Raw genomic sequence first — 16,752 nt, 5'->3', positions numbered from 1 at the left:
TGGCATAGCCAGGGTGGAATGGCCATAAGCGAAGACTGCTGCAAAGAGAGAGCTATTTAAAGATCAGCCAATCTAATCGCCGGTACATTATACAGGACCAAACCTGCTTAGCTTCCGAGAGCAGACGAGATCAGGCATAGCCAGGTTGTTACGGTCGCAAGCGAAGGATACTGCAAAGAGAAGACTATTTAAAGATCAGCCAATCAAATCGCCCATACATTATATAAGTAGGAATGAAAATCCAAAAGCTTACAGCACCTGGTATTCCGAGGCGGTCTCCCATCCAAGCACTAACCAGGCCAATACCTGCTAAGATTAAGAGATCGGGCATTGGCTCTTTTTTTTAAGATTATTATATAATTAGTAATAAATTTCCAATAATATTAGAGCACCTGGTATTCCGAGGCGGTCTCCCATCCAGACACTAAACAGGTCCATGACTGCTAAGATTCAAAGAATGGGCATTCACTCTTTTTTTTTTCAAGATTATTATATAATTTGTGAAAAATTTACAAAAATCTTAGAGCAACTGGTATTACCAGGGGGTCTCCCATCCAATTATTAACCAGGCCCAAACCTGCTTAGCTTCCGAGCTCAGACATGATCTGGCATAGCCAGGGTGGTATGGCCATAAGCAAAGACTGCTGCAAAGAGAGAGCTATTTAAAGATCAGCCAATCTAATCGCCGGTACATTATATAAGTAGGAAAGAAAACCCTAAAGCTTAAAGCACCTGGTATTCCCAGGCGGTCTCCCATCCAAGCACTAACCAGGCCAATACCTGCTAAGATTAAGAGATCGGGCATTGACTCTTTTTTTTTTTTTTTTTTTTTTTTTTTAAAGATTATTATATAATTAGTAATGAATTTCCAATAATATTAGAGCACCTGGTTTTCCGAGGCGGTCTCCCATCCAAACACTAAACAGGTCCATAGCTGCTAAGATTCAAAGATTGGGCATTGACTCTTTTTGTTTCAAGATAATTATATAATTAGTACAAATTTCCAAAAATATTACAGCAACTGGTATTCCGAGGCGGTCTCCCATCCAAGCACTAAACAGGTCCATACCTTCTAAGATTCAAAGATTGGGCATTTACTCTTTTTTTTTTGCAAGATTATTATATAATTTGTGAAAAATTTCCAAAAATCTTAAAGCAACTGGTATTACCAGGGTGTCTCCCATCCAATTACTAACCAGGCCCATACCTGCTAAGATTCAGATATGGGGCATTGACTCCTTTCTTTTTTTCTTGCAAGATTATTATATAATTTGTGAAAAATTTCCAAAAATCTTAAAGCAACTGGTATTACCAGGGGGTCTGCCATCCAATTACTAACCAGGCCGAAACCTGCTTAGTTTCCGAGCTCAGACATGATCTGGCATAGCCAGGGTGGAATGGCCATAAGCGAAGACTGCTGCAAAGAGAGAGCTATTTAAAGATCAGCCAATCTAATCGCCGGTACATTATACAGGACCAAACCTGCTTAGCTTCCGAGAGCAGACGAGATCAGGCATAGCCAGGTTGTTACGGTCGCAAGCGAAGGATACTGCAAAGAGAAGACTATTTAAAGATCAGCCAATCAAATCGCCCATACATTATATAAGTAGGAATGAAAATCCAAAAGCTTACAGCACCTGGTATTCCGAGGCGGTCTCCCATCCAAGCACTAACCAGGCCAATACCTGCTAAGATTAAGAGATCGGGCATTGGCTCTTTTTTTTAAGATTATTATATAATTAGTAATAAATTTCCAATAATATTAGAGCACCTGGTATTCCGAGGCGGTCTCCCATCCAGACACTAAACAGGTCCATGACTGCTAAGATTCAAAGAATGGGCATTCACTCTTTTTTTTTTCAAGATTATTATATAATTTGTGAAAAATTTACAAAAATCTTAGAGCAACTGGTATTACCAGGGGGTCTCCCATCCAATTACTAAACAGGCCCAAACCTGCTTAGCTTCCGAGCTCAGACATGATCTGGCATAGCCAGGGTGGTATGGCCATAAGCAAAGACTGCTGCAAAGAGAGAGCTATTTAAAGATCAGCCAATCTAATCGCCGGTACATTATATAAGTAGGAAAGAAAACCCTAAAGCTTAAAGCACCTGGTATTCCCAGGCGGTCTCCCATCCAAGCACTAACCAGGCCAATACCTGCTAAGATTAAGAGATCGGGCATTGACTCTTTTTTTTTTTTTTTTTTTTTTTTTTTTAAAGATTATTATATAATTAGTAATGAATTTCCAATAATATTAGAGCACCTGGTTTTCCGAGGCGGTCTCCCATCCAAACACTAAACAGGTCCATAGCTGCTAAGATTCAAAGATTGGGCATTGACTCTTTTTGTTTCAAGATAATTATATAATTAGTACAAATTTCCAAAAATATTACAGCAACTGGTATTCCGAGGCGGTCTCCCATCCAAGCACTAAACAGGTCCATACCTTCTAAGATTCAAAGATTGGGCATTTACTCTTTTTTTTTTTTTTTTGCAAGATTATTATATAATTTGTGAAAAATTTCCAAAAATCTTAAAGCAACTGGTATTACCAGGGTGTCTCCCATCCAATTACTAACCAGGCCCATACCTGCTAAGATTCAGATATGGGGCATTTACTCCTTTCTTTTTTTCTTGCAAGATTATTATATAATTTGTGAAAAATTTCCAAAAATCTTAAAGCAACTGGTATTACCAGGGGGTGTGCCATCCAATTACTAACCAGGCCGAAACCTGCTTAGTTTCCGAGCTCAGACATGATCTGGCATAGCCAGGGTGGAATGGCCATAAGCGAAGACTGCTGCAAAGAGAGAGCTATTTAAAGATCAGCCAATCTAATCGCCGGTACATTATACAGGACCAAACCTGCTTAGCTTCCGAGAGCAGACGAGATCAGGCATAGCCAGGTTGTTACGGTCGCAAGCGAAGGATACTGCAAAGAGAAGACTATTTAAAGATCAGCCAATCAAATCGCCCATACATTATATAAGTAGGAATGAAAATCCAAAAGCTTACAGCACCTGGTATTCCGAGGCGGTCTCCCATCCAAGCACTAACCAGGCCAATACCTGCTAAGATTAAGAGATCGGGCATTGGCTCTTTTTTTTTAAGATTATTATATAATTAGTAATAAATTTCCAATAATATTAGAGCACCTGGTATTACCAGGGGGTCTCCCATCCAAACACTACACAGGTCAATGACTGCTAAGATTCAAAGAATGGGCATTCACTCTTTTTTTTTTCAAGATTATTATATAATTTGTGAAAAATTTACAAAAATCTTAAATCAACTGGTATTACCAGGGGGTCTCCCATCCAATTACTAACCAGGCCCAAACGTGCTTAGCTTCCGAGCTCAGACATGATCTGGCATAGCCAGGGTGGTATGGCCATAAGCGAAGACTGCTGCAAAGAGAGAGCTATTTAAAGATCAGTCAATCTAATCGCCGGTACATTATATAAGTAGGAAAGAAAACCCTAAAGCTTAAAGCACCTGGTATTCCCAGGCGGTCTCCCATCCAAGCACTAACCAGGCCAATACCTGCTAAGATTAAGAGATCGGGCATTGACTCTTTTTTTTTTTTTTTTTTTTTTAAAGATTATTATATAATTAGTAATGAATTTCCAATAATATTAGAGCACCTGGTTTTCCGAGGCGGTCTCCCATCCAAACACTAAACAGGTCCATAGCTGCTAAGATTTAAAGATTGGGCATTGACTCTTTTTGTTTCAAGATAATTATATAATTAGTACAAATTTCCAAAAATATTACAGCAACTGGTATTCCGAGGCGGTCTCCCATCCAAGCACTAAACAGGTCCATACCTCCTAAGATTCAAAGATTGGGCATTTACTCTTTTTTTTTTTTTGTTGCAAGATTATTATGTAATTAGTAAAAATTGCCAAAAATATTACAGCAACTGGTATTTCCCGGCCGTCTTCCATCCAAGTACTAACCAGGCAAAACCTGCTATTATTCAGAGATCGGGCATTGACTTTTTTTTTTTTTCAAGATTATTATATAATTTGTGAAAAATTTCCAAAAATCTTAAAGCAACTGGTATTACCAGGGTGTCTCCCATCCAATTACTAACCAGGCCCATACCTGCTAAGATTCAGATATGGGGCATTGACGCTTAGTTTCCGAGCTCAGACATGATCTGGCATAGCCAGGGTGGTATGGCCATAAGCAAAGACTGCTGCAAAGAGAGAGCTATTTAAAGATCAGCCAATCTAATCGTCGGTACATTATATAAGTAGGAAAGAAAACCCTAAAGCTTAAAGCACCTGGTATTCCCAGGCGGTCTTCCATCCAAGCACTAACCAGGCCAATACCTGCTAAGATTAAGAGATCGGGCATTGACTCTTTTTTTTTTTTTTTTTTTTTTAAGATTATTATATAATTAGTAATAAATTTCCAATAATATTAGAGCACCTGGTATTCCGAGGCGGTCTCCCATCCAGACACTAAACAGGTCCATGACTGCTAAGATTCAAAGAATGGGCATTGACTCTTTTTTTTTTCAAGATTATTATATAATTTGTAAAAAATTTACAAAAATCTTAAAGCAACTGGTATTACCAGGGGTTCTCCCATCCAATTACTAACCAGGCCCAAACCTGCTTAGCTTCCGAGCTCAGACATGATCTGGCATAGACAGGGTGGTATGGCCATAAGCGAAGACTGCTGCAAAGAGAGAGCTATTTAAAGATCAGCCAATCTAATATAAGTAGGAAAGAAAACCCTAAAGCTTAAAGCACCTGGTATTCCCAGGCGGTCTCCCATCCAAGCACTAACCAGGCCAATACCTGCTAAGATTAAGAGATCGGGCATTGACTCTTTTTTTTTTTCTTTTTTTTTTTAAAGATTATTATATAATTAGTAATAAATTTCCAATAATATTAGAGCACCTGGTTTTCCGAGGCGGTCTCCCATCCAAGCACTAAACAGGTCCATACCTCCTAAGATTCAAAGATTGGGCATTTACTCTTTTTTTTTTTTTTGTTGTTGCAAGATTATTATGTAATTAGTAAAAATTACCAAAAATATTACAGCAACTGGTATTTCCCGGCCGTCTTCCATCCAAGTACTAACCAGGCAAAACCTGCTATTATTCAGAGATCGGGCATTGACTTTTTTTTTTTTTTTTCAAGATTATTATATAATTTGTGAAAAATTTCCAAAAATCTTAAAGCAACTGGTATTACCAGGGTGTCTCCCATCCAATTACTAACCAGGCCCATACATGCTAAGATTCAGATATGGGGCATTGACTCCTTTCTTTTTTTCTTGCAAGATTATTATATAATTTGTGAAAAATTTCCCAAAATCTTAAAGCAACTGGTATTACCAGGGGGTCTGCCATCCAATTACTAACCAGGCCGAAACCTGCTTAGTTTCCGAGCTCAGACATGATCTGGCATAGCCAGGGTGGAATGGCCATAAGCGAAGACTGCTGCAAAGAGAGAGCTATTTAAAGATCAGCCAATCTAATCGCCGGTACATTATACAGGACCAAACCTGCTTAGCTTCCGAGAGCAGACGAGATCAGGCATAGCCAGGTTGTTACGGTCGCAAGCGAAGGATACTGCAAAGAGAAGACTATTTAAAGATCAGCCAATCAAATCGCCCATACATTATATAAGTAGGAATGAAAATCCAAAAGCTTACAGCACCTGGTATTCCGAGGCGGTCTCCCATCCAAGCACTAACCAGGCCAATACCTGCTAAGATTAAGAGATCGGGCATTGGCTCTTTTTTTTTAAGATTATTATATAATTAGTAATAAATTTCCAATAATATTAGAGCACCTGGTATTACCAGGGGGTCTCCCATCCAAACACTACACAGGTCAATGACTGCTAAGATTCAAAGAATGGGCATTCACTCTTTTTTTTTTCAAGATTATTATATAATTTGTGAAAAATTTACAAAAATCTTAAAGCAACTGGTATTACCAGGGGGTCTCCCATCCAATTACTAACCAGGCCCAAACCTGCTTAGCTTCCGAGCTCAGACATGATCTGGCATAGACAGGGTGGTATGGCCATAAGCGAAGACTGCTGCAAAGAGAGAGCTATTTAAAGATCAGCCAATCTAATATAAGTAGGAAAGAAAACCCTAAAGCTTAAAGCACCTGGTATTCCCAGGCGGTCTCCCATCCAAGCACTAACCAGGCCAATACCTGCTAAGATTAAGAGATCGGGCATTGACTCTTTTTTTTTTTTTTTTTTTTTTTTAAAGATTATTATATAATTAGTAATAAATTTCCAATAATATTAGAGCACCTGGTTTTCCGAGGCGGTCTCCCATCCAAACACTAAACAGGTCGATAGCTGCTAAGATTCAAAGATTGGGCATTGACTCTTTTTGTTTCAAGATAATTATATAATTAGTACAAATTTCCAAAAATATTACAGCAACTGGTATTCCGAGGCGGTCTCCCATCCAAGCACTAAACAGGTCCATACCTCCTAAGATTCAAAGATTGGGCATTTACTCTTTTTTTTTTTTTTTTTTTTGTTGCAAGATTATTATGTAATTAGTAAAAATTGCCAAAAATATTACAGCAACTGGTATTTCCCGGCCGTCTTCCATCCAAGTACTAACCAGGCAAAACCTGCTATTATTCAGAGATCGGGCATTGACTTTTTTTTTTTTTTTCAAGATTATTATATAATTTGTGAAAAATTTCCAAAAATCTTAAAGCAACTGGTATTACCAGGGTGTCTCCCATCCAATTACTAACCAGGCCCATACCTGCTAAGATTCAGATATGGGGCATTGACTCCTTTCTTTTTTTCTTGCAAGATTATTATATAATTTGTGAAAAATTTCCAAAAATCTTAAAGCAACTGGTATTACCAGGGGGTCTGCCATCCAATTACTAACCAGGCCGAAACTTGCTTAGTTTCCGAGCTCAGACATGATCTGGCATAGCCAGGGTGGAATGGCCATAAGCGAAGACTGCTGCAAAGAGAGAGCTATTTAAAGATCAGCCAATCTAATCGCCGGTACATTATACAGGACCAAACCTGCTTAGCTTCCGAGAGCAGACGAGATCAGGCATAGCCAGGTTGTTACGGTCGCAAGCGAAGGATACTGCAAAGAGAAGACTATTTAAAGATCAGCCAATCAAATCGCCCATACATTATATAAGTAGGAATGAAAATCCAAAAGCTTACAGCACCTGGTATTCCGAGGCGGTCTCCCATCCAAGCACTAACCAGGCCAATACCTGCTAAGATTAAGAGATCGGGCATTGGCTCTTTTTTTTTAAGATTATTATATAATTAGTAATACATTTCCAATAATATTAGAGCACCTGGTATTACCAGGGGGTCTCCCATCCAAACACTACACAGGTCAATGACTGCTAAGATTCAAAGAATGGGCATTCACTCTTTTTTTTTTCAAGATTATTATATAATTTGTGAAAAATTTACAAAAATCTTAAAGCAACTGGTATTACCAGGGGGTCTCCCATCCAATTACTAACCAGGCCCAAACCTGCTTAGCTTCCGAGCTCAGACATGATCTGGCATAGCCAGGGTGGTATGGCCATAAGCGAAGACTGCTGCAAAGAGAGAGCTATTTAAAGATCAGTCAATCTAATCGCCGGTACATTATATAAGTAGGAAAGAAAACCCTAAAGCTTAAAGCACCTGTTATTCCCATGCGGTCTCCCATCCAAGCACTAACCAGGCCAATACCTGCTAAGATTAAGAGATCGGGCATTGACTCTTTTTTTTTTTTTTTTTTTTTTTAAAGATTATTATATAATTAGTAATAAATTTCCAATAATATTAGAGCACCTGGTTTTCCGAGGCGGTCTCCCATCCAAACACTAAACAGGTCGATAGCTGCTAAGATTCAAAGATTGGGCATTGACTCTTTTTGTTTCAAGATAATTATATAATTAGTACAAATTTCCAAAAATATTACAGCAACTGGTATTCCGAGGCGGTCTCCCATCCAAGCACTAAACAGGTCCATACCTCCTAAGATTCAAAGATTGGGCATTTACTCTTTTTTTTTTTTTTTTTTTTGTTGCAAGATTATTATGTAATTAGTAAAAATTGCCAAAAATATTACAGCAACTGGTATTTCCCGGCCGTCTTCCATCCAAGTACTAACCAGGCAAAACCTGCTATTATTCAGAGATCGGGCATTGACTTTTTTTTTTTTTTTCAAGATTATTATATAATTTGTGAAAAATTTCCAAAAATCTTAAAGCAACTGGTATTACCAGGGTGTCTCCCATCCAATTACTAACCAGGCCCATACCTGCTAAGATTCAGATATGGGGCATTGACTCCTTTCTTTTTTTCTTGCAAGATTATTATATAATTTGTGAAAAATTTCCAAAAATCTTAAAGCAACTGGTATTACCAGGGGGTCTGCCATCCAATTACTAACCAGGCCGAAACTTGCTTAGTTTCCGAGCTCAGACATGATCTGGCATAGCCAGGGTGGAATGGCCATAAGCGAAGACTGCTGCAAAGAGAGAGCTATTTAAAGATCAGCCAATCTAATCGCCGGTACATTATACAGGACCAAACCTGCTTAGCTTCCGAGAGCAGACGAGATCAGGCATAGCCAGGTTGTTACGGTCGCAAGCGAAGGATACTGCAAAGAGAAGACTATTTAAAGATCAGCCAATCAAATCGCCCATACATTATATAAGTAGGAATGAAAATCCAAAAGCTTACAGCACCTGGTATTCCGAGGCGGTCTCCCATCCAAGCACTAACCAGGCCAATACCTGCTAAGATTAAGAGATCGGGCATTGGCTCTTTTTTTTTAAGATTATTATATAATTAGTAATACATTTCCAATAATATTAGAGCACCTGGTATTACCAGGGGGTCTCCCATCCAAACACTACACAGGTCAATGACTGCTAAGATTCAAAGAATGGGCATTCACTCTTTTTTTTTTCAAGATTATTATATAATTTGTGAAAAATTTACAAAAATCTTAAAGCAACTGGTATTACCAGGGGGTCTCCCATCCAATTACTAACCAGGCCCAAACCTGCTTAGCTTCCGAGCTCAGACATGATCTGGCATAGCCAGGGTGGTATGGCCATAAGCGAAGACTGCTGCAAAGAGAGAGCTATTTAAAGATCAGTCAATCTAATCGCCGGTACATTATATAAGTAGGAAAGAAAACCCTAAAGCTTAAAGCACCTGTTATTCCCATGCGGTCTCCCATCCAAGCACTAACCAGGCCAATACCTGCTAAGATTAAGAGATCGGGCATTGACTCTTTTTTTTTTTTTTTTTTTTTTTTAAGATTATTATATAATTAGTAATAAATTTCCAATAATATTAGAGCACCTGGTATTCCGAGGCGGTCTCCCATCCAGACACTAAACAGGTCCATGACTGCTAAGATTCAAAGAATGAGCATTGACTCTTTTTTTTTTCAAGATTATTATATAATTTGTGAAAAATTTACAAAAATCTTAGAGCAACTGGTATTACCAGGGGGTCTCCCATCCAATTACTAACCAGGCCCAAACCTGCTTAGCTTCCGAGCTCAGACATGATCTGGCATAGCCAGGGTGGTATGGCCATAAGCAAAGACTGCTGCAAAGAGAGAGCTATTTAAAGATCAGCCAATCTAATCGCCGGTACATTATATAAGTAGGAAAGAAAACCCTAAAGCTTAAAGCACCTGGTATTCCCAGGCGGTCTCCCATCCAAGCACTAACCAGGCCAATACCTGCTAAGATTAAGAGATCGGGCATTGACTCTTTTTTTTTTTTTTTTTTTTTTTTTTTTTTAAAGATTATTATATAATTAGTAATGAATTTCCAATAATATTAGAGCACCTGGTTTTCCGAGGCGGTCTCCCATCCAAACACTAAACAGGTCCATAGCTGCTAAGATTCAAAGATTGGGCATTGACTCTTTTTGTTTCAAGATAATTATATAATTAGTACAAATTTCCAAAAATATTACAGCAACTGGTATTCCGAGGCGGTCTCCCATCCAAGCACTAAACAGGTCCATACCTTCTAAGATTCAAAGATTGGGCATTTACTCTTTTTTTTGCAAGATTATTATATAATTTGTGAAAAATTTCCAAAAATCTTAAAGCAACTGGTATTACCAGGGTGTCTCCCATCCAATTACTAACCAGGCCCATACCTGCTAAGATTCAGATATGGGGCATTGACTCCTTTCTTTTTTTCTTGCAAGATTATTATATAATTTGTGAAAATTTTCCAAAAATCTTAAAGCAACTGGTATTACCAGGGGGTCTGCCATCCAATTACTAACCAGGCCGAAACCTGCTTAGTTTCCGAGCTCAGACATGATCTGGCATAGCCAGGGTGGAATGGCCATAAGCGAAGACTGCTGCAAAGAGAGAGCTATTTAAAGATCAGCCAATCTAATCGCCGGTACATTATACAGGACCAAACCTGCTTAGCTTCCGAGAGCAGACGAGATCAGGCATAGCCAGGTTGTTACGGTCGCAAGCGAAGGATACTGCAAAGAGAAGACTATTTAAAGATCAGCCAATCAAATCGCCCATACATTATATAAGTAGGAATGAAAATCCAAAAGCTTACAGCACCTGGTATTCCGAGGCGGTCTCCCATCCAAGCACTAACCAGGCCAATACCTGCTAAGATTAAGAGATCGGGCATTGGCTCTTTTTTTTAAGATTATTATATAATTAGTAATAAATTTCCAATAATATTAGAGCACCTGGTATTCCGAGGCGGTCTCCCATCCAGACACTAAACAGGTCCATGACTGCTAAGATTCAAAGAATGGGCATTCACTCTTTTTTTTTCAAGATTATTATATAATTTGTGAAAAATTTACAAAAATCTTAGAGCAACTGGTATTACCAGGGGGTCTCCCATCCAATTACTAACCAGGCCCAAACCTGCTTAGCTTCCGAGCTCAGACATGATCTGGCATAGCCAGGGTGGTATGGCCATAAGCAAAGACTGCTGCAAAGAGAGAGCTATTTAAAGATCAGCCAATCTAATCGTCGGTACATTATATAAGTAGGAAAGAAAACCCTAAAGCTTAAAGCACCTGGTATTCCCAGGCGGTCTTCCATCCAAGCACTAACCAGGCCAATACCTGCTAAGATTAAGAGATCGGGCATTGACTCTTTTTTTTTTTTTTTTTTTTTTTTTTTTAAAGATTATTATATAATTAGTAATGAATTTCCAATAATATTAGAGCACCTGGTTTTCCGAGGCGGTCTCCCATCCAAACACTAAACAGGTCCATAGCTGCTAAGATTCAAAGATTGGGCATTGACTCTTTTTGTTTCAAGATAATTATATAATTAGTACAAATTTCCAAAAATATTACAGCAACTGGTATTCCGAGGCGGTCTCCCATCCAAGCACTAAACAGGTCCATACCTTCTAAGATTCAAAGATTGGGCATTTACTCTTTTTTTTTTGCAAGATTATTATATAATTTGTGAAAAATTTCCAAAAATCTTAAAGCAACTGGTATTACCAGGGTGTCTCCCATCCAATTACTAACCAGGCCCATACCTGCTAAGATTCAGATATGGGGCATTGACTCCTTTCTTTTTTTCTTGCAAGATTATTATATAATTTGTGAAAAATTTCCAAAAATCTTAAAGCAACTGGTATTACCAGGGGGTCTGCCATCCAATTACTAACCAGGCCGAAACCTGCTTAGTTTCCGAGCTCAGACATGATCTGGCATAGCCAGGGTGGAATGGCCATAAGCGAAGACTGCTGCAAAGAGAGAGCTATTTAAAGATCAGCCAATCTAATCGCCGGTACATTATACAGGACCAAACCTGCTTAGCTTCCGAGAGCAGACGAGATCAGGCATAGCCAGGTTGTTACGGTCGCAAGCGAAGGATACTGCAAAGAGAAGACTATTTAAAGATCAGCCAATCAAATCGCCCATACATTATATAAGTAGGAATGAAAATCCAAAAGCTTACAGCACCTGGTATTCCGAGGCGGTCTCCCATCCAAGCACTAACCAGGCCAATACCTGCTAAGATTAAGAGATCGGGCATTGGCTCTTTTTTTTAAGATTATTATATAATTAGTAATAAATTTCCAATAATATTAGAGCACCTGGTATTCCGAGGCGGTCTCCCATCCAGACACTAAACAGGTCCATGACTGCTAAGATTCAAAGAATGGGCATTCACTCTTTTTTTTTTCAAGATTATTATATAATTTGTGAAAAATTTACAAAAATCTTAGAGCAACTGGTATTACCAGGAGGTCTCCCATCCAATTACTAACCAGGCCCAAACCTGCTTAGCTTCCGAGCTCAGACATGATCTGGCATAGCCAGGGTGGTATGGCCATAAGCAAAGACTGCTGCAAAGAGAGAGCTATTTAAAGATCAGCCAATCTAATCGCCGGTACATTATATAAGTAGGAAAGAAAACCCTAAAGCTTAAAGCACCTGGTATTCCCAGGCGGTCTCCCATCCAAGCACTAACCAGGCCAATACCTGCTAAGATTAAGAGATCGGGCATTGACTCTTTTTTTTTTTTTTTTTTTTTTTTTTTTTAAAAGATTATTATATAATTAGTAATGAATTTCCAATAATATTAGAGCACCTGGTTTTCCGAGGCGGTCTCCCATCCAAACACTAAACAGGTCCATAGCTGCTAAGATTCAAAGATTGGGCATTGACTCTTTTTGTTTCAAGATAATTATATAATTAGTACAAATTTCCAAAAATATTACAGCAACTGGTATTCCGAGGCGGTCTCCCATCCAAGCACTAAACAGGTCCATACCTTCTAAGATTCAAAGATTGGGCATTTACTCTTTTTTTTTTGCAAGATTATTATATAATTTGTGAAAAATTTCCAAAAATCTTAAAGCAACTGGTATTACCAGGGTGTCTCCCATCCAATTACTAACCAGGCCCATACCTGCTAAGATTCAGATATGGGGCATTGACTCCTTTCTTTTTTTCTTGCAAGATTATTATATAATTTGTGAAAAATTTCCAAAAATCTTAAAGCAACTGGTATTACCAGGGGGTCTGCCATCCAATTACTAACCAGGCCGAAACCTGCTTAGTTTCCGAGCTCAGACATGATCTGGCATAGCCAGGGTGGAATGGCCATAAGCGAAGACTGCTGCAAAGAGAGAGCTATTTAAAGATCAGCCAATCTAATCGCCGGTACATTATACAGGACCAAACCTGCTTAGCTTCCGAGAGCAGACGAGATCAGGCATAGCCAGGTTGTTACGGTCGCAAGCGAAGGATACTGCAAAGAGAAGACTATTTAAAGATCAGCCAATCAAATCGCCCATACATTATATAAGTAGGAATGAAAATCCAAAAGCTTACAGCACCTGGTATTCCGAGGCGGTCTCCCATCCAAGCACTAACCAGGCCAATACCTGCTAAGATTAAGAGATCGGGCATTGGCTCTTTTTTTTAAGATTATTATATAATTAGTAATAAATTTCCAATAATATTAGAGCACCTGGTATTCCGAGGCGGTCTCCCATCCAGACACTAAACAGGTCCATGACTGCTAAGATTCAAAGAATGGGCATTCACTCTTTTTTTTTTCAAGATTATTATATAATTTGTGAAAAATTTACAAAAATCTTAGAGCAACTGGTATTACCAGGGGGTCTCCCATCCAATTATTAACCAGGCCCAAACCTGCTTAGCTTCCGAGCTCAGACATGATCTGACATAGCCAGGGTGGTATGGCCATAAGCAAAGACTGCTGCAAAGAGAGAGCTATTTAAAGATCAGCCAATCTAATCGCCGGTACATTATATAAGTAGGAAAGAAAACCCTAAAGCTTAAAGCACCTGGTATTCCCAGGCGGTCTCCCATCCAAGCACTAACCAGGCCAATACCTGCTAAGATTAAGAGATCGGGCATTGACTCTTTTTTTTTTTTTTTTTTTTTTTTTTTAAAGATTATTATATAATTAGTAATGAATTTCCAATAATATTAGAGCACCTGGTTTTCCGAGGCGGTCTCCCATCCAAACACTAAACAGGTCCATAGCTGCTAAGATTCAAAGATTGGGCATTGACTCTTTTTGTTTCAAGATAATTATATAATTAGTACAAATTTCCAAAAATATTACAGCAACTGGTATTCCGAGGCGGTCTCCCATCCAAGCACTAAACAGGTCCATACCTTCTAAGATTCAAAGATTGGGCATTTACTCTTTTTTTTTTGCAAGATTATTATATAATTTGTGAAAAATTTCCAAAAATCTTAAAGCAACTGGTATTACCAGGGTGTCTCCCATCCAATTACTAACCAGGCCCATACCTGCTAAGATTCAGATATGGGGCATTGACTCCTTTCTTTTTTTCTTGCAAGATTATTATATAATTTGTGAAAAATTTCCAAAAATCTTAAAGCAACTGGTATTACCAGGGGGTCTGCCATCCAATTACTAACCAGGCCGAAACCTGCTTAGTTTCCGAGCTCAGACATGATCTGGCATAGCCAGGGTGGAATGGCCATAAGCGAAGACTGCTGCAAAGAGAGAGCTATTTAAAGATCAGCCAATCTAATCGCCGGTACATTATACAGGACCAAACCTGCTTAGCTTCCGAGAGCAGACGAGATCAGGCATAGCCAGGTTGTTACGGTCGCAAGCGAAGGATACTGCAAAGAGAAGACTATTTAAAGATCAGCCAATCAAATCGCCCATACATTATATAAGTAGGAATGAAAATCCAAAAGCTTACAGCACCTGGTATTCCGAGGCGGTCTCCCATCCAAGCACTAACCAGGCCAATACCTGCTAAGATTAAGAGATCGGGCATTGGCTCTTTTTTTTAAGATTATTATATAATTAGTAATAAATTTCCAATAATATTAGAGCACCTGGTATTCCGAGGCGGTCTCCCATCCAGACACTAAACAGGTCCATGACTGCTAAGATTCAAAGAATGGGCATTCACTCTTTTTTTTTTCAAGATTATTATATAATTTGTGAAAAATTTACAAAAATCTTAGAGCAACTGGTATTACCAGGGGGTCTCCCATCCAATTACTAACCAGGCCCAAACCTGCTTAGCTTCCGAGCTCAGACATGATCTGGCATAGCCAGGGTGGTATGGCCATAAGCAAAGACTGCTGCAAAGAGAGAGCTATTTAAAGATCAGCCAATCTAATCGCCGGTACATTATATAAGTAGGAAAGAAAACCCTAAAGCTTAAAGCACCTGGTATTCCCAGGCGGTCTCCCATCCAAGCACTAACCAGGCCAATACCTGCTAAGATTAAGAGATCGGGCATTGACTCTTTTTTTTTTTTTTTTTTTTTTTTTTTTAAAGATTATTATATAATTAGTAATGAATTTCCAATAATATTAGAGCACCTGGTTTTCCGAGGCGGTCTCCCATCCAAACACTAAACAGGTCCATAGCTGCTAAGATTCAAAGATTGGGCATTGACTCTTTTTGTTTCAAGATAATTATATAATTAGTACAAATTTCCAAAAATATTACAGCAACTGGTATTCCGAGGCGGTCTCCCATCCAAGCACTAAACAGGTCCATACCTTCTAAGATTCAAAGATTGGGCATTTACTCTTTTTTTTTTTTTTTTGCAAGATTATTATATAATTTGTGAAAAATTTCCAAAAATCTTAAAGCAACTGGTATTACCAGGGTGTCTCCCATCCAATTACTAACCAGGCCCATACCTGCTAAGATTCAGATATGGGGCATTTACTCCTTTCTTTTTTTCTTGCAAGATTATTATATAATTTGTGAAAAATTTCCAAAAATCTTAAAGCAACTGGTATTACCAGGGGGTGTGCCATCCAATTACTAACCAGGCCGAAACCTGCTTAGTTTCCGAGCTCAGACATGATCTGGCATAGCCAGGGTGGAATGGCCATAAGCGAAGACTGCTGCAAAGAGAGAGCTATTTAAAGATCAGCCAATCTAATCGCCGGTACATTATACAGGACCAAACCTGCTTAGCTTCCGAGAGCAGACGAGATCAGGCATAGCCAGGTTGTTACGGTCGCAAGCGAAGGATACTGCAAAGAGAAGACTATTTAAAGATCAGCCAATCAAATCGCCCATACATTATATAAGTAGGAATGAAAATCCAAAAGCTTACAGCACCTGGTATTCCGAGGCGGTCTCCCATCCAAGCACTAACCAGGCCAATACCTGCTAAGATTAAGAGATCGGGCATTGGCTCTTTTTTTTTAAGATTATTATATAATTAGTAATAAATTTCCAATAATATTAGAGCACCTGGTATTACCAGGGGGTCTCCCATCCAAACACTACACAGGTCAATGACTGCTAAGATTCAAAGAATGGGCATTCACTCTTTTTTTTTTCAAGATTATTATATAATTTGTGAAAAATTTACAAAAATCTTAAATCAACTGGTATTACCAGGGGGTCTCCCATCCAATTACTAACCAGGCCCAAACGTGCTTAGCTTCCGAGCTCAGACATGATCTGGCATAGCCAGGGTGGTATGGCCATAAGCGAAGACTGCTGCAAAGAGAGAGCTATTTAAAGATCAGTCAATCTAATCGCCGGTACATTATATAAGTAGGAAAGAAAACCCTAAAGCTTAAAGCACCTGGTATTCCCAGGCGGTCTCCCATCCAAGCACTAACCAGGCCAATACCTGCTAAGATTAAGAGATCGGGCATTGACTCTTTTTTTTTTTTTTTTTTTTTTAAAGATTATTATATAATTAGTAATGAATTTCCAATAATATTAGAGCACCTGGTTTTC

At 38.8% G+C, this 16,752-nt stretch overlaps 10 pseudogenes; all 10 read right to left on the bottom strand.

Annotated features, from left to right (window-relative positions):
- Positions 1-517: 517 nt before the first annotated feature.
- LOC127963098 (uncharacterized) lies at positions 518-636 on the bottom strand (annotated as a pseudogene).
- A 1,260-nt stretch (positions 637-1,896) lies between these two features.
- LOC127961545 (uncharacterized) lies at positions 1,897-2,015 on the bottom strand (annotated as a pseudogene).
- Positions 2,016-4,565: 2,550 nt separating this feature from the next.
- Positions 4,566-4,684, bottom strand: LOC127964262 (uncharacterized; annotated as a pseudogene).
- Positions 4,685-5,941: 1,257 nt separating this feature from the next.
- On the bottom strand, positions 5,942-6,060 carry LOC127961190 (uncharacterized; annotated as a pseudogene).
- Positions 6,061-7,455: 1,395 nt separating this feature from the next.
- On the bottom strand, positions 7,456-7,574 carry LOC127957376 (uncharacterized; annotated as a pseudogene).
- A 1,408-nt stretch (positions 7,575-8,982) lies between these two features.
- LOC127957372 (uncharacterized) lies at positions 8,983-9,101 on the bottom strand (annotated as a pseudogene).
- A 371-nt stretch (positions 9,102-9,472) lies between these two features.
- LOC127959352 (uncharacterized) lies at positions 9,473-9,591 on the bottom strand (annotated as a pseudogene).
- Positions 9,592-10,851: 1,260 nt separating this feature from the next.
- LOC127959347 (uncharacterized) lies at positions 10,852-10,970 on the bottom strand (annotated as a pseudogene).
- Positions 10,971-12,231: 1,261 nt separating this feature from the next.
- LOC127958242 (uncharacterized) lies at positions 12,232-12,350 on the bottom strand (annotated as a pseudogene).
- A 2,642-nt stretch (positions 12,351-14,992) lies between these two features.
- Positions 14,993-15,111, bottom strand: LOC127959343 (uncharacterized; annotated as a pseudogene).
- Positions 15,112-16,752: the final 1,641 nt, after the last annotated feature.

The sequence above is a fragment of the Carassius gibelio genome, chromosome A3, assembly GCF_023724105.1.
Source record: "Carassius gibelio isolate Cgi1373 ecotype wild population from Czech Republic chromosome A3, carGib1.2-hapl.c, whole genome shotgun sequence".
NCBI classification, from domain to species: domain Eukaryota; kingdom Metazoa; phylum Chordata; class Actinopteri; order Cypriniformes; family Cyprinidae; genus Carassius; species Carassius gibelio.
The sequence above is the reverse complement of the archived record's forward strand: the minus strand, read 5'-3'. Positions and strand labels throughout refer to the sequence as shown.